General features: G+C 40.7%; 1 protein-coding gene across 2 annotated transcripts in view; it reads right to left on the reverse strand.

Moving 5' to 3' along the window:
- LOC120064181 (phosphatidylinositol N-acetylglucosaminyltransferase subunit A-like) overlaps window positions 1–19,209 on the reverse strand; it is a 48,318-nt gene that overhangs the window by 25,779 nt on the left and 3,330 nt on the right. The window lies entirely within an intron of this gene.

Here is a 19,209-nt window from a genome sequence, read left to right on the forward strand (position 1 = left end):
CAGACAGTTTTATTTAGTTAACTGTAACTGTTATTGTAGCTTTTTGTTTGTATGTAGCTTGCACTTCAATGGCATCCCTCGAGGAGATTTTCTTTTATCTTTCCAACCAGGTGAAGTACTATGAAGGCACCACTGATCGACAAGAGGCGCCACATTCAGAGAAATTCACAATTCAGAGTAACGTTAAGCTTAGGGCTAGGCCCCTTTTTTCCTCCACTTCCTGTCTGAATGACGTGCCCAAAGTAAACTGCCTGTAGCTCAGGCCCTGAAGCCAGGATATGCATATAATTGGTACCATTGGAAATAAAACACTTTGGAGTTTGTAGAATTTAAAAAAAAATAATGTAGGAGAATATAACACAATAGATATGGTAGGAGAAAATCCAAAGAAAAACCAACTGGATTTTTTTTTTGAGAGAGAGAGACCATCCTCTGAGAAATGTCATATTGAAAATTAGCTCCCTGGATGCTATTCCTATGGCTTCCACAGGGTGTCAGCAGTCTATGTTCAAGGTTTGTAACTTCAAAAACGAATAAGAAATATCAGTTTTAGTAGAGGGACACAATCTTGGAAATTAGTGATTGAGCGCGCCATGTAGTCATTACCACCTGCTAAAATCGGTTTCCTATTGAACATACTTCTTTCCAAAATAAATATTATAGTTTGATTACATTTGAGGGTATCTGAGAAGTAAATAGAAATGTATTTTGACTTGTTGAAACAAAGGGGAAGATTTTCGGATTCCTTTCTCTGCATGTTGAACGAGTGGATTACTCAAATCGATGGCACCAACTAAACAGACTTTTTGGGATATAAAGAAGGATTTTATCTAACAAAACGACACTACATGTTATAGCTGGGACCCTTGGATGACAAATCAGAGGAAGATTTTCAAAAAGTAAGTGAATATTTTATCGTTATTTATGAATGTATGAAACCTGTGCCGGTGGAAAAATAGTTTGATGTGGGCGCCGTCCTCCCCAAAAAATTGCATGGCATGTTTTTGCTGTAATAGCTACTGTAAATCAGACAGATTAACAAGACTTTAAGCTTTCAGCCGATATAAGACACACATGTACATAAATGTTTAAAATCCATAATATTTATGATTATTTATTTGAATTGCACACCCTCCAGTTTCACCGGAAGTTGTCCCGCTAGCGGGACACCGATCCTTAAGAAGTTTTAACTGGACTGATTTAACTATGTACAACCATTTTCCATCTAGCTAGTTGGTCATCTACATTTTGCTAGATATACATATAGTAGTTACACGTCTGTCATGTTGAGGTATCTAGCGATAAGTTAAACCTAATCAATCAACTGGATAGGTGTAAGCAATTAACGGTAATTCCAAATGCCCTTAACTAGGTGTCATCGCTAAAAAGACAGAGAGCAAGAGGGAGAGAGGAAGAAAGTGAGAAACGATGAAAGTGAGAGAGAGGTTGGAAGAGAGTGGAAGACAGACAGAGAGAGAGAGATGTAGAGAGAAAGGATGAAAGTGAGAGAGAGGTTGGAAGAGAGTGGAAGACAGACAGAGAGAGAGAGATACAGTGGGGCAAAAAAGTATTTAGTCAGCCACCAATTGTGCAAGTTCTCCCACTTAAAAAGATGAGAGAGGCCTGTAATTTATCATAGGTACACTTCAACTATGACAGACAAAATGAGAAGAAAAAAAAATCCAGAAAATCACATTGTATGATTTTTAATGAATGTATTTGCAAATTATGGTGGAAAATAAGTATTTGGTCAAATACAAACAAGCAAGATTTCTGGCTCTCACAGACCTGTAACTTCTTCTTTAAGAGGCTCCTCTGTCCTCCACTCGTTACCTGTATTAATGGCACCTGTTTGAACTTGTTATCAGTATAAAAGACACCTGTCCACAACCTCAAACAGTCACACTCCAAACTCCACTATGGCCAAGATCAAAGAGCTGTCAAAGGACACCAGAAACAAAATTGTAGACCTGCACCAGGCTGGGAAGACTGAATCTGCAATAGGTAAGCAGCTTGGTTTGAAGAAATCAACTGTGGGAGCAATTATTAGGAAATGGAAGACATACAAGACCACTGATAATCTCCCTCGATCTGGGGCTCCACGCAAGATCTCACCCCGTGGGGTCAAAATGATCACAAGAACGGTGAGCAAAAATCCCAGAACCACACGGTGGGACCTAGTGAATGACCTGCAGAGAGCTGGGACCAAAGTAACAAAGCCTACCATCAGTAACACACTACGCCGCCAGGGACTCAAATCCTGCAGTGCCAGACATGTCCCCCTGCTTAAGCCAGTACATGTCCAGGCCCGTCTGAAGTTTGCTAGAGAGCATTTGGATGATCCAGAAGAAGATTGGGAGAATGTCATATGGTCAGATGAAACCAAAATATAACTTTTTGGTAAAAACTCAACTCGTCGTGTTTGGAGGACAAAGAATGCTGAGTTGCATCCAAAGAACACCATACCTACTGTGAAGCATGGGGGTGGAAACATCATGCTTTGGGGCTGTTTTTCTGCAAAGGGACCAGGACGACTGATCCGTGTAAAGGAAAGAATGAATGGGGCCATGTATCGTGAGATTTTGAGTGAAAACCTCCTTTCATCAGCAAGGGCATTGAAGATGAAATCAGCATGACAATGATCCCAAACACACCGCCCGGGCAACGAAGGAGTGGCTTCGTAAGAAGCATTTCAAGGTCCTGGAGTGGCCTAGCCAGTCTCCAGATCTCAACCCCATAGAAAATCTTTGGAGGGAGTTAAGTCCGTGTTGCCCAGCAACAGCCCCAAAACATCACTGCTCTAGAGGAGATCTGCATGGAGGAATGGGCCAAAATACCAGCAAGTGTGTGAAAACCTTGTGAAGACTTACAGAAAACGTTTGACCTCTGTCATTGCCAACAAAGGGTATATAACAAAGTATTGAGATAAACTTTTGTTATTGACCAAATACTTATTTTCCACCATAATTTGCAAATAAATTCATAAAAAATCCTACAATGTGATTTTCTGGATTTTTTTTTCTCATTTTGTCTGTCATAGTTGAAGTGTACCTATGATGAAAATTACAGGCCTCTCATCTTTGTAAGTGGGAGAACTTGCACAATTGGTGGCTGACTAAATACTTTTTTGCCCCACTGTATGTAGAGAGAAAGACAGCAGTGCAAATGTAATTAGACTTTAGTATTTCAACAACTCTTCTCTTCCAACTTGTTAGGCAATCATTTGTACCTACAGGGAAGAATGGCCAGCCACACGGAGGGTGATTTTTACTAAGGAGGAGAAGGAGGCCGTGCTGAGCGAGATGCATGCTGGCCATTTCAAATCAAATTGTATTAGTCACATGCGCCGAATATAACAGGTATTCACCTTACAGTGAAATGCTTACTTTCGGAGTGAAGTGCATGATTGCGAAAATCAACCTACGCTTCTTCTGACAGGGAATTGTCAAGGAGGTGGACAGTGGGGCAAGTTAAATAACCTTTTGTTTATCAATCACATTCTATTATATCTGAAATTATGATTTCAATGAATGTCATATCAGAGAACACACAACGTTTCAATTTGTCACTTTTTGCTTAAAAAGGTCAGTACCTGTCTAGCCTGCCAGAAGTTTGAGAGGGTGAAGACTGTGGCGCTGCAGTTGCAGCCCATCAAAGTTGTTTCACCATGTCATATGATCGGTAAGTGTCCCAAATCAAATCTTGCCCTGATAAATTGTTTTGTAATGGTTGCTTTATTTGACCAAAGCAGAGTTCAATATTATAGAATGTGTGTGTGTGTCAGTATCCTTACAAATATGAACATCTGCATACTGTATGACACAGATAAGATAAAAGCAACCTTCTCCAACACTTTAAATGTTAGGGGTGGACCTCATTGGACCCTTCACCAAATCCAGGAATGGCAACAGCTGGTGTCTGACGGCAACTGATCACTTTACCAAGTGGGTGGAGGCAATACCCATTAATGTCGGTAAAGGAAGAGACATCCGGACGAATTACTTGGTTTGGAAGAAGGACGAAAGGAAGGCGAGACCAAGGAAACCTCACTGCTCTTTCGCTCCTAGCTGGGGTCACCATCTGCTAAGGTGAATATAAAAATAATCTCATAACTATTTGCATTTGCACACAAATTAAGGAAACTAAAACTAGCTTCAGGTTAACACTGATATTTTTATCTGTCTTCCTAGGGTTACCTCGGTGGAAGCCAACAATCTTCTCCAGTTGGACGGTCGACCACTGAAAGTACTGACGCCCTACACTTCGGTGAAGCCCAATAGACAAAGTATGTTAAGCTTAAGTTGACATTTGAGAAAGCAAGAAATGGTAGTTATATTGAGCTTATAAAAATGTACCTCTTCAATTTACCTCTCCAAATTACTTTAAGACCATCGATTGTCCAAGCCCCCCAGGAGGTATCCCATCTACCAGAACCAGCGAGTTCGGATCAGTCTGATTCTCTGAGCTCTGAGTCGGGGGACCAGTATGAGGTAGACTATACCTTCCAAAAGTGTTGAAAAGTATATACCCTGAAGGCACAGTGATGCCAAAACGTTGGTAAATACCCAATAAATTACTTGGAGTTTATATATGGAGTGTGCGACGCTCTTTATTTTGATAGTGAAAAGTACATACCTCCCATTTATAACACTGGACTAATCCAGTAAAATGTTTTTCCAGTAAAGTGTAACCTGTGTGTTTGCTTGTTTACGTCTCTGTCCACTCCAATGTTCCCTTTAACTTCTGTTCTCCAGGGCCTAGGGTCCCAGAGAACCGTTTTATTGCTCTATCAATATGTGAGATACACAGATGAACTAAAAACACTAGCACTGCAAACACTCAGAACAAAGAGAGCAGCAGTGCCTGGACAGTCTCCCTCTTCAAGTCCCCCTGCCGAGACTGGCTGCCTGTTGAGAACAAGTGACAGGCAGAACCTCCCAACCACACAGCAACCACCTCCTCTATATTCCACACACCAGAATTCAGTATTTTAGTCAATGATTGCCATGTGAGTGTACTAAAAATCTGTGAAAATACACAACTGTATCAAAAAATATCAAAGTTTATGTATTAAAATGTTAAATATTGCCAGGTTGGTTTTCACATCTGTTTCACAAGGTGTTCATTATTGTAAGTTGTAAGGTTTCCTTTGATGGTATTTATTTGTTCCACATTATTCATTGTTCTATCCTAGGACCTACAATAGATACATATATATTCAACCACAAGGGTGTACTAACAAAAATGAATCATAAGAGGTCTTTTTCTTTATGCGGATGACTCTACACTTCTGGTGTCTCACAAAAGTAAAACTATGTTGGAGAGCATACTTAGCACAGAGCTTACTAACCTTAGCAAATGGCTTGGAGATAATAAGCTATCTCTGCACTTAGGGAAAACTGAAGCAATTCTTTTTGGATCCAGACCTAAATTGTGTAGGTTGTCTGAAATCAGAGTGGAGTTAGGGGGTGAGGTGCTGACTACTAAAACCTCTGTTAGCTACTTGGGATGTATCCTTGATGGAAGCTTGGGAGGTGTGAGCATGGCCACTAAAGTGCTAGGGAAGGTTAATGCCAGGACTAAGTTTTTGGCTAGAAAGTCCAAGCTGCTTGATAAGGACTCCATGAAAGTGCCAGCTACTGCCCTCATTCAATGCCATTTTGACTATCCTAGTACTTCCTGGTTTGGGGGCTTATCTAAACTTATGAAGGGGAAGCTCCAGATAGCCCAGAATAAGTTGATCAGGATAGTATTGAAGGTGAGTCCACGTACTCACATAGGCAGGAGCTGCTTTCAGGAACTAAACTGGCTGCCTGTTGAGGCTAGGGTGTCCCAGATTAGACTAGGTTTGGTTTACAGGAGTATTTATGGTCCTGCGCCCAGATATCTAAGTGATTACTTTCCTCGTGTTAGGGATGCACACAATCACAGCACCAGATCAGGTGTTGCTGATGTGTGCTTATACAGGTACGTTCTTGTATACTGGAGCCTCAGAATGGAATGAGTTGCCTCTGCCTATAAAAACAACATCCTCTCTGGACAGCTTTAAAAAAAAGAAAGTAAAAATATGTTTGATGTCTTCTGTGCCCATATGAATAACCCCTATGATGTAACTGGAATGATGAGATAGAAGAAGAACATTATGTTTTTGTTTTATTATTTCACTGCCATACTGTGTTTGATCTTGTCTAGCCATCTTGTCTCAAGAGGACCACAATGGAAATAAGTCCCAGACTTTATTGTGTGTTATCCTCGATGATTTTATTCATGTGCATGTATGCACTTAAGTTTTATGTGTGCTTGTTTTTTTTTTTTTAAATGGTCGAATTAATAAACTAAACTAAAACCGAAATTATATTATTTCAGTGTAGACAAGGGAAGGGCAGGTTAAAAACATGACAGCCAGACAAGTCAGTGTATGAATCAAACGGATTTGCATTTGAATGGAGTGGATATTGCTGACTTTGTGATCTGTAAGGTAAGTAACTTTAATGTGTCAAGCAGATGGCACATTTTCTTTGCCATTTCTGAAACATAGCAACGTTTAAGACATGGATTTAAAGTTGTAATGTTAACAAGGTATCCAAAAGTAGTTCGAAGTAATATTTTCATTTTATTAGCTAAACAAAACTTGTTTAAACAGCGACATTTTTTGTGGAAATCAGCCAGGTTTACATAGTTATGATAAGAACGTAATTTAGGCTGGAATGATATCCAAAATTCTAATCATTAGGTCATCACACCGTTGATATAGCAACGGACGCTAATAGTTTATCGAATCCCATTGAGACGCAGAGGGGGACACTTTTTGGCCGGGGGACATTATTGTTCTTGCGTACAGAACATTTTACCGGCCCCCTTTGCATGGGGTGTAGCAAAAATGTTGTAGTTTTACAGCAAGTTTGTTACATTTCCTGCTGCACCACCAGTTCTGTGAACATAACCTACTGGAGATGGTCAAGAATACATTTTTGCACTTTGCATAACATTCTAGTAAAAACAAAGTAAATATATACAACAACTTGAAGGAGTCATTTCGACAATTGACAATATGCTGCTGTATTCTGATTTCAATTGCTGTAAAATCTTGTACTGTGACCACAAATGTGATTTTAACTCATAACCTCTTGGTCGCTAGCAACCTGAAATGTGCAGTCTACAGTGCAGCTACACCACCAGATATGTGAGTGTGAAAGAGATATGGCCACACACTTGTTGGCAAGAATGCATTTCTGAACTTTGTTAAAATTAGCTAAATATGGTCAAATTATCAACACCAGCGTAACATCAAAACTAGCAGTGCTAAAGGACACTTGACGTAGAGCAGGGCTCTCGAACCCTGTTCCTGTAGAGCTACCATCCTGATTATAATAATTAGCTGGTTGATGAACTAAATCATGTCAGTTATAATTGGGGTTGGAGTGAACACCTACAGGAGGGTAGGTCTCCAGGAACAGGTTTGAAGAGCCCTTTACGTAGAGTATACAACACCCTTGGTTGGGAATGCATTGGTTCATACTAATTTCTTGGAACATACACAGAACAAAAATATAAACATAACACGTAAAGTGTTGGTCCCATGTTTCATGAGCTAAAATAAAAGAGCCCAGACATTTGTCATAGGCACAAGAAGCATATTTCTCTCATTTTGTGCACAAATTTGTTTACATCCCTGTTAGTGAGCATTTTTAATTTGCCAAGATAATCCATCCACTTGACAGGTGTGTCATATCAAGAAGCTGATTAAACGGCATGATCTTTACACAGGTGCACCTCGTGCTGGGGACAATAAAAGGCCACTCTAAAATGTACAGTTTTGTCACACAACACAGCAGGAATATCCACCTGAGCTGTTGCCAGAGAATTGAATGTTAATTTCTCTACCATAAGCCACCTCCAAAGTTATTTTAGAAGATTTTGCAGTACGTCCAACCGGCCTCACAACCGCAGACCACGTGTATGGCGGTGTGTGGGCAAGCGGTTTGCCGATGTCAATGTTGTGAACAGAGTGCCCCATGGTGGCGGTGGGGTTATGGTGTGGGCAGGCATAAGCTATGGACAATGAAAACATTTGCATTTGATCAATGGCAATTTGAATGCACAGAGATACCATGATGAGATCCTAAGGCCCATTGTCGTGCCATTCATCTGCCGCCATCACCTCATTTTTCAGCATGATAATGCATAGCCCCATGTCGCAAGGATCTGTACACAATTCATGGAAGCTGAAAATGTCCAAGTTCTTCCATGGCCTGCCTACTCACCAGACATGTCACCCATTGAGCATGTTTGGGATGCTCTGGATCGACGTGTACAACAGCGTGTTCCAGTTCCCGCAAACACCCAGTAACTTCGCACAGCCATTGAAAAGGAGTGGAACAACATTCCACAGACCACAATCAACAGCCTGATCAACTCTATGCGAAGGAGATGTGTCGTGCTGCATGAGGCAAATGGTGGTCACACCAGATACTGACTGGTTTTCTGATCCACGCCCCTACCTTTTTTGAATGGCATCTGTGACCAACAGATGCATATCTGTATTCCCAGTCATGTGCAATCCATAGATAAGGGCCTAATGATCTTATTTCAATTGACTATAATTGAAATTAACTGTAACTCAGTAAAATCTTGGAAATTGTTGCATGTTCGTTCAGTATATATTAACACACCAAAAATAAGGGTATGGTTAGGGTACACTACAGTGTTGTTACCTGGGGTACAATAAGGTCAAAGATACATTTCACAGGTACACATATGAACTTGCATTGTACAGTTTGGTACCTTGTAGGTATAATGGGACATTTTTCTACCCAATATTTTGAATATAAGGTACGATCATCACTGTACTTTGATAGGAGTGGGCAATGTACTGGTGGGGCTCATAAGCATATTTGCCGCGTGGTCAAATATATGTGTATTTGTGCCAACTGTCAGTGGAAGTGTTATAGCAGTTTACAGTAAGTGTTATGCCAACGCAAGTAGAGCACCTCGTTTGACACCTCCCAAGTCCATGGCCCACCCCAGACCCCCTTCAGCATCCAGAACCAGCACCGGACTAGCTGCCTGAGGAGGAGATGACGGAATGCAGGCCTTGAGGCGAGTAGAGTACTGCAGAGGCGAGCCTTACTCCCGCTACCCTTGGCCTGCAGCCCTCTTCCCCTGCCTTTATTTATTTATTTTTGCCCTCCTCAGGCCACCACCAACCAGACCAGGACCAGCCAATTGCCAACCACCTGGAGCAGATCAGGCTGCATTACCACCAGAACCAGAGACACCAACCTACGCCTGGAGCGAGCAGACCACAGGGGAGTGCCTCCATTGACCTATGCGCTTCCAGGTGTCCGCTTGCTCTGAGGTTTGTCCTTCCTCCTCCTGCAGGACAATAGCAGACCAGACAACACCCAGACCAGAACCAACTGCCCAGCCATTATCTGCAGAATCTGTAAAGGGGACCATCCCACCTCGGACTGTACTTCCACACGACCCTGCAACCTGTGCAGGAAAGGGGAGCACTTCTTCATAACCTACAGCAATTCCTAGGCCGGCAGGGCAATGGCCAACGCCACCAACCTCAGTAGCCCAAATCCCACCCCCTCCACCAGACAACAACGAAGACCCAGAACCAGACCCATACCTTAACACAGCCCAACCCACCACCCAAGATGTCTCACAAACAGCCCCCACCTGTCACCAGGCCAATGGACATACCCTCCCCCATCATCTCTCCCCCTTCCTCCCACAACACCTATCCCCCTCACAGAACCAGACCAGAACCAGGAACCATTCATCACCACACCAGAAGAGGCACAGAGGAAGGACCAAAGATCTAGACCTAAACCCAGAGCGGGCAGGCCACAGGGGAGTACCATCACTGACTTCCGGGTCCTGGGCTTCCAAGTGTATCGGCTTGCTCCTCAGGTTTCCCCCCTCCCATCTGCAGATCCAACACCAGTCCCAGTTCCAGCACCAGAACAGGCGCGGAGGAGGGACCAAATATATAACTTTCACTCAGAGCAGGAAGACCACAAAGGAGTACCACCATTGATCTCCAGGTCTTCCTTGTGGGTCTGTCCGCTCCTCAGGTTGTCTTTCCTCCCCTTTGCAGATCCAGCACCAACCAGGTTTCCAATACCAGACTAGTTGCGGAGGAGTGAAATCTAGTATATCCAAGCCTTCTAATTAATTTTTGGTTGGAGAAAGGGTTTTGGCTCGATGTTGTTACCTGGGAGATCCATTTGAAGTCTGAAAATTGAAACTACGAAAATTGTGGATGAGTTGGATAAGGTGGTGTCGGTGAGAGTAACGAGAGGTGGTGTCACGCCCTGACCGTAGAGAGCTTTTTATGTCTCTATTTTGGTTTGGTCAGGGTGTGATTTGGGTGGGCATTCTATGTTCTTATTTCTATGATTTGTATTTCTGTGTGTTTGGCCGGGTGTGGTTCTCAATCAGAGGCAGCTGTCTATCGTGGTCTCTGATTGAGAACCATACTTAGGTTGCCTTTTCCCACCTGTCTGTGTGGGTAGTTGTCTATGTGTTGTTGCCTGTCAGCACTCATTTTTGTATAGCTTCACGGTTCGTTTGTTATTTTGTTAGTTTGTTTAGTGTTCGTTCTTTAAATAAATTAGTATGTACGCATCCCACGCTGCGCCTTGGTCTCCTCTCTTTGACGGCCGTGACAGGTGGGTTTATTTCGTTTTTTTGTGTATCTATGAAACAGAAGGAGGGTGCTCTAAGCCTCATGAAGATATCGGATTGGAATGTGTTGGGTGTGGATCTTTGAAGCAGGGTGCCTATCAAGGGTGTTATTGTGCACACAGACTGACCCACATAGTGGATGTAGTGAAGAAGCCCATTCCATCAATTCTATAGTTCTTTGATGAAGAGTCTCTCCCTTCTCACGTGAATACCAAATTTGCATACATTATTTCATTTATAGCTAGTCACCATGTAATTATAATACTCCATTTCCTACCAGACCATCATGTCAGTGAGTGTGATGGATTAGCTACAGTAAGTTACTGTGAATTGTATTATAACCCACTTGTACCAAGTTGAAAGTAAAAAATAGAAAATGAAAGATGCACTATGCAGACATCGCGTCGCCATTTCATGGTTTCTAAAATTCGAATAGTTCACCTAATTTCAATTTGTGACAAAAAAAGCAAGTATAGCGTAGATAATCATTGTACCATCTAAACTAGAGGTCGACCGATTAATCGGAATGGCCGATTTCAAGTTTTCATAACAATCGGAAATCGGTATTTTTGGGCGCCGATTTTTTATTTATTTATTATTTTTTTAATCTTTATTTAACTAGGCAAGTCAGTTAAGAACACATTCTTATTTTCAATGACGGCCTAGGAACAACGGGGCAGAACGACAGATTTTTAACCTTGTCAGCTCAGGGGATTCAATCTTGCAACCTTACAGTTAACTAGTCCAATGCTCTAACACCTGATTACATTGCACTCCACGAAGAGCCTGCCTGTTAGCGAATGCAGTAAGCTAAGGTAAGTTGCTAGCTAGCATTAAACTTATCTTTAAAAAAACAATCAATGACTGTCATTGCTCCAATGTTTACTTAACCATAAACATCAATGCCTTTCTTAAAATCAATACACAAGTTTTTATTTTTAAACCTGCATATTTAGCTAAAAGAAATCCAGGTTAGCAGGCAATATTAACCAGGTCAAATTGTGTCATTTCTCTTGCGTTCATTGCACGCAGAGTCAGGGTATATGCAACAGTTTGGGCCGCCTGGCTCTTTGCGAACTAATTTGCCAGAATTTTACGTAATTATGACAACATTGAAGGTTGTGCAATGTAACAGGAATATTTAGACTCATGGATTCCACCCGTTAGATAAAATACGGAACGGAATAAACGTTTTGTTTTCGAGGTGATAGTTTCCGGATTAGTCAAAGGTATATGGTTTAGAGAGAAATAGTCGACGTGTTATAATTCCTGTAATAACTTGCGGCTGTACTTGAAAGGGGTTCCTTCGTTATTTTACCGTTCATGTCTTCCATAGAGAATGTCTTGATCTACTTCAAATAAGGTCTGTGTTTCGTGCAGGCTTAAACCGCCTCGACGTTTTGATACCCGTGTAAATCTCACTAGGATAAGGTAACGTTTGTCAACATATTTTCATAAATGCACTCTACAAAAAAAATGATCTTCGCTTATATTTAGCCAATATTGATCAGAGTTACCTTGTCCTATGGATATCTACACAGTTATAAAATTGGCACGGTGGTGTAAGCCTACACGAAACACAGACCTTATTTTAAGTGAATCTAAAAATATCCTATGGAATAAATGAAGGAACCGCTTTTCAGATTTTGCTAGAAGGTGTCATGAGAATTATGACTCGCACTGGTTGTCAATTCTTACCATGCCCATTATTAAAATAGGATTTCCTGCATATAGAAATTAAAGTTTTTGTTTTCAACATTCATCACAGGTAACTTAAACTCTATTTTTATTCAAACAGTTGAGAGTATTTGTCTGCTAAGCAGACTCAGTATCATTGTCACTTCAGAGCTGTGTGTGTATTTATGTATTATATTAAGTTAAAATAAGTGTATTCAGTATTGTTGCAATTGTCATTATTACAAAAATGTGTGTATGATAAAAAAAAAATTTCTAATAAATCGGCCGATTAATCGGTATCGGCTTTTTGTCCTCCAATAATCGGTATCGGCGTTGATAAATCATAATCGGTCGACCTCTAATCTAAACCACTGTGAAATATATATTCCATAACCCAAAAATATTGTATTTTCAGCTGTTTGAAACTTGTGTACAAAAACGAAAGTAAAAGACGCAAAAACAAAACTTGCGCACGGGAAGCTTAGAAAGTGCGCATAGAACAGATCTACTGCGTCTTAGACTTGCTTTCAATGGCAATGACAGATTCATAACTCACATTTCTATGTGAATTTGGTCAAGTCGCCCAAAAAGTTACATATTGCAGATTTAAACATTAACCTCTTATAAACCAGCTGCCAATAGCTACTGGAAAATGCACAGTATCCTCTTAACTGAATCTCTTGAATGTCACAAGTTCTTAGAAAGAATGCAAAACTGACAATGTCAAAAAAGGTGATAGACCCTCATCAATAAAACCACTAACTGGTACAACATTTCCACTGACGGCTGGCACAAATACAACATATATTAGACCATGCCCCCAAATATCCTAATAAGGCCCGCCAGCACATTACCCCACCTACATTTCAAAGTGCAGCAATGACTGTACCTAATATTGCATCTGTAACCAAGTTGCAAGTGGGAAAATACAACATATGACTGGGAAAATACACTTGAACGGCGATCCAACTGGTAATTACGAGTGGGAATCGAGTCTATCATCCCTGACTTCTCCCCCATGCTGACCGCTGACTTTGACTAGCAAGGAAATTACCTCAATAACAGCATTTTCGGCAGCTAAATGTAACAAAACATAATTTATGAAAAGCAATTTGTTAATGTGTTTTTCACTATAATTTGTTTACAAGCATGAAAGCTGTACTTTTAGTTTATGGTTGACGCAGCTTGTTGGCCATTAGCCAAGTGCCGTTTCCCAATGATTTCATAGTGGGTGAATGCATCTAACTGGTATTTACAACTGGTAAAATCCCATCTCCGACATGGTTACGAATGCAGCTTTCGATTTAATATATACTGTCCCAGTCAAAAGTTTGGACACACCTACTCATTCAAGCGTTTTTATAAATCTTTTACCATTTTCTAAATAACACATATGGAATCATGTAATAACCAAAAAAGTGTTAATCAAAATATATTTTATATTTGAGATTCTTCAAAGTAGCCACCCTTTCCCTTGATGACAGCTTTGCACACTCTTGGCATTCTCTCAACCAGCTTCATGAGGTAGTCACCTGGAATGCATTTCAATTAACAGGTGTGCCTTGTTAAAAGTTATTTTGTGGAATTTATTTCCTTCTTAATTTGTTTGAGCCAATCAGTTGTGTTGTGACAAGGTAGGGGTAGTATACAGAAGATAGCCCATTTTGGTAAAAGACCAAGTTCATATTATTGGAAGAACGGCTCAAATAAGCAAAGAGAGAAATGACAGTCCATTACTTTAAGACATGAAGGTCAGTCAATCTGGAAAATTAAGAACTTCGAAAGTTTCTTCAAGTGTAGTCGCAAAAAACTATCAAGAGCTATGATGAAACTGTTTCTCATGAGGACCGCCACAAGAAAGGAAGACCCAGAGTTTCCTCTGCTGCAGAGGATAAGTTCATTAGAGTTAACTGCACCTCAGATTGCAGCCCAAATAAATGCTTCAGAGTTCAAGTAACAGACACATCTCAACATCAACTGGTCAGAGGACTGCGTGAATCAGGCCTTCATGGTCGATTTGCTGCTAAATAAAAAGACTACTAAAGAAAACCAATAAGAAGAGACTTGCTTGGGCCAAGAAAAGCACAAGCAATAGACATTAGACCGGTGGAAATCTGTCCTGTGGTCTGATGAGTCCAAACGTGAGATTTTTGGTTCCAACCGCTGTGTCTTTGTGAGACGCAGAGTAGGTGAACAGATCTCCACATGTGGTTCCCACAGTGAAGCATGGAGGAGGAGATGTGATGGTGCTTTGCTGGTGACACGGTCAGTGATTTATTTAGAATTCAAGGCACAACTAACCAGCATGGCTACCACAGCATTCTGCAGCGATACGCCATCCATCTGGTTTGCGTTTAGTAGGACCATCATTTGTTTTTCAACAGGACAATGACCCAACACACCTCCAGGCTATGTAAGGGCTATTTGACCAAGGAGGAGAGTGATGGAGTGCTGCATCAGATGACCTGGCCTCCACAATCACTCAACCCAATTGAGATGGTTTGGGATGAATTGGAAGACAGAGTGAAGGAAAAGCAGCCAACAAGTGCTCAGCATATGTGGGAACTTCTTCAAGACTGTTGGAAGAGCATTCCAGGTGAAGCTGGTTGAGAGAATGCCAAGAGTGTGCAAAGCAAAGGGTGGCTACTTTGAAAAATCTAAAATATTCAAAAGGCACTCGCACATCTGAGCAATCTTTTTTGCAGGTGCATGGTAACAGTTGAACAAGATGAAGGAAAAAGGAAACCGCACACTGCTCTTGATAGTATCACTGATCTTTAATAAGCTTACGTATCGGCCTCACGGCCTTCGTAAAAAGCTCTGACGAAGGCCGTGAGGCCGATACATAAGCTTGTTAGAGATCAGTGATACTATCAAGAGCAATGTGCGGTCTCCTTTTTCCTTCAATAATCTAAAATATATTTTGTTTTACACTCTTTTGGTTCTTTCATAGTTTTGATGTCTTCACTATTATTCTACAATGTAGAATACAAATAAATAAAAACCCTGGAATGAGTAGGTGTCCAAACTTTTGACTGGTACTGTATATACAGTTGAAGTCGGAAGTTTACATACACCTTACATCTTACATTTAAACTCAGTTTTTCACAATTCCTGAAATTTAATACTCGTAAAAATTCCCGGTCTTAGGTCAGTTAGGATCACCACTTTATTTTAAGAATGTGAAATGTCAGAATAATAGTAGAGAGAATGATTTCTTTCAGCTTTTATTTCTTTCATCACATTCACAGTGGGTCAGAAGTTTACCTACACTCAATTAGTATTTGGTAGCATTGCCTTTAAATTGTTTTACTTCGGTCAAAAGTTTTGGGTAGCCTTCCACAAGCTTCCCACAATAAGTTAGGTGAATTTTGGCCCATTCCTCCTGACAGAGCTGGTGTAATTTAGTCAGGTTTCTATGCCTCCTTGCTCGCACACGCTTTTTCAGTTCTTCCGACAAATGATCTAAAGGCTTGAGGTCAGGGCTTTGTGATGGCCACTCCAATACCTTGACTTTGTTGTCAAGCCATTTTGCCACAACTTTGGAAGCATGCTTGGAGTCATTGTCCATTTGGAAGACCCATTTGCGATCAAGCTTTAACTTCCTGACTGATGTCTTGAAATGTTGCTTCAATATATCCACATAATTTTCCTGCCTCATGATGCAATCTATTTTGAAGTGCACAGTCCCTCCTGCAGCAAAGCACCCCCACTACATGATACTTCCAACCCTGTGCTTCAAGGTTGGAATGGTGTTCTTTGGCTTGCAAGCCTCCCCCTGTTTCCTCCAAACATAATGATGGTCATTATGGCCAAACAGTTCTATTTTTGTTTCATCAGACCAGAGGACATTTCTCCAAAAAGTATGATCTTTGTCCCCATGTGCAGTAGCAAACCGCAGTCTGGCTTTTTTATGGCGGTTTTGGAGCAGTGGCTTCTTCCTTGCTGAGCGTCCTTTCAGGTTATGTTGATATAGAACTCATTTTACTGTGGATATAGATACTTTTGTACCCGTTTCCTCCAGCATCTTCACAATGTCCTTTGCTGTTGTTCTGGGATTGATTTGCACTTTTCGCACCAATGTACGTTCATCTCCAGGAGACAGACCGCGTCTCCTTCCTGAGCGGTATGACGGCTGCATGGTGCCATTGTGTTTATACTTGCGTACTATTGTTTGTACAGATTAACGTGGTATCTTCAGCCGTTTGGAAATTGCTCCAAAAGGATGAACCAGATTTGTGGAGGTCTACAATTTTTTCTCTGAGGTCTTGGCTGATTTCTTTTGATTTTCCCATGATGTCAAGCAAAGAGGCACTGAGTTTGAAGGTGGGCCTTGAAATACATCCACAGGTACACCTCCAAGTGACTCAAATGATGTCAATTAGCCTATCAGAAGCTTCTAAAGCATGACAATTTTCTGGAATTTTCCAAGCTGTTTAAAGGCACAGTCAACTTAGTGTATGTAAACTTCTGACCCCCTGGAATTGTGATGCAGTGAATTATAAGTGAAATAATCTGTATACAATTCTTGGAAAAATTACTTATGTCACGCACAAAGTAGATGTCCTAACCGACTTGCCAAAACTATAGTTTGTTAAGAAATTTGTGGAGTGGTTGTAAAATGAGTTTTAATGACTCCAACCTAAGTGTATGTAAACTTCTGACTTCAACTGTATATATTGGGTAGAAAATGTTCAATTATACTAGATTATCCGCACATGTATCCTAACAGGTACCAACCAGTACCATGCAAGTTCCTATGTGTACCTCTGAAGGTCAGTACTTCACACTATAGGACCACAAGGTCATGGTCTGAGTAAAGCTACTATAAAGAATTAACTAAATTCATTCAGGAAATTATTTGTCATAACTATAGAAGAGGGTATATATTTCAGTTAATCACAATTGATTGAAGTGTTATTAAGCATGCGGAAGGAAATTACCAAAGGACCTTTGGAAACCAAAACAAATGACCTTCACCTCAGAGTCATGTCTCACTTAAAAATATACTAAATATTACACACGCACGTCTTTTATATCTCAATACAGACTGTTAATCAAGCAGAATCTTAACTATTAGTTGTTGTTGCCTCTGTCACACCCACACATCTTCAGTTCTCCTTTCTATTCCTCCTCCTGTATGTGTGTGTCACACAGTGTCTATACATTAACATCCCAGTTGTCCATCCAGGAGACTATTTCTGCCCTTTTCACCTAAACAACCCGACACTCCCATCTACGCAAACACAGCCTCTCTAACCTCACGTGAACCTCCCCCTTGTTAAGTCATAAAAAACAATATATGACTTTTGCCAAGGATAAGTTTATCCCAGCAGGTGGATGTAGAAAGTGGGACTACGGTTAAGTAAACAATAGAGGTCGACAGATTATGATTTTTCAACGCCGATACCGATTATTGGAGGACCAAAAAAAGCCAATACCGATTATTGGAGGACCAAAAAAGCCGATACCGATTAAATCGGCCGCTTTTTAAAATGTATTTATTTGTAATAATGACAATTACAACAATACTGAATGAACACTTATTTTAACTTAATATAATACATCAATCAAATCAATTTAGCCTCAAATAAATAATTAAACGTTCAATTTGTTTTAAATAATGCAAAAAACTAAGTGTTGGAGAAGAAAGTAAAAGTGCAATATGTGCCATGTAAAAAAGCAAACGTTTAGAACATGAGACCATATGAAAGCTGGTGGTTCCTTTTAACATGAGTCTTCAATATTCCCAGGTAAGAAGTTTTAAGTTGTAGTTATTATAGGAATTATAGGACTATTTCTCTCTATACCATTTGTATTCCATATACCTTTGACTATTGGATGTTCTTATAGGCACTTTAGTATTGCCAGTGTAACAGTATAGCTTCCGTCCCTCTCCTCGCCCCTACCTGGGCTCGAACCAGGAACACATCGACAACAGCCACCCTCGAAGCATCGTTACCCATCGCTCCACAAAAGAGCAAGGGGAACAACCACTCCAAGTCTCAGAGCGAGTGATGTTTGAAACGCTATTAGCGCGCACCCCGCTAACTAGCTAGCCATTTCATGTAACTAGCTAGCCATTTCACATCGGTTACACCAGCCTAATCTCGGGAGTTGATAGGCTTGAAGTCATAAACAGCTCAATGCTTGAAGCACAGCGAAGAGCTGCTGGCAAACGCACAAAAGTGCTGTTTGAATGAATGCTTACGAGCATGCTGCTGCCTACCACCGCTCAGTCAGACTGCTCTATCAAATCTTTGATTTAATTATGACATAATAACACACAGAAATACGAGCCTTAGGTTATTAATATGGTCAAATCCGGAAACTATCATTTCGAAAATGAAACGTTTATTCTTTCAGTGAAATACGGAACTGTTCCGTATTTTATCTAACGGGTGGCATCCATAAGTCTAAATATTCCTGTTACATTGCACAACCTTCAATGTTATGTCATAATTACGTAAAATTCTGGCTAATTAGTTCGCAACGAGCCAGGCAGCCCAAAATGTTGCATATACCCTGAAACTGTGTGCAATGAACGCAAGAGAAGTGACACAATTTCCCTAGTTTAATATTGCCTGGTAACATGAATTTCTTTTAACTAAATATGCAGGTATAAAAATATATACTTCTGTGTATTGATTTTAAGAAAGGCATTGATGTTTATGGTTAGGTACATTCGTGCAACGATTATGCTTTATTCGCAAATGCGCTTTTGTTAAATCATCCCCCGTTTGGCGAAGTTGGCTGTCTTTGTTAGGAAGAAATAGTCTTCACAGTTCGCAACGAGCCAGGCTGGCCCAAACTGCTGCATATACCCTGACTCTG

This window comes from Salvelinus namaycush, chromosome 19 (genome assembly GCF_016432855.1).
Source record: "Salvelinus namaycush isolate Seneca chromosome 19, SaNama_1.0, whole genome shotgun sequence".
NCBI lineage: Eukaryota > Metazoa > Chordata > Actinopteri > Salmoniformes > Salmonidae > Salvelinus > Salvelinus namaycush.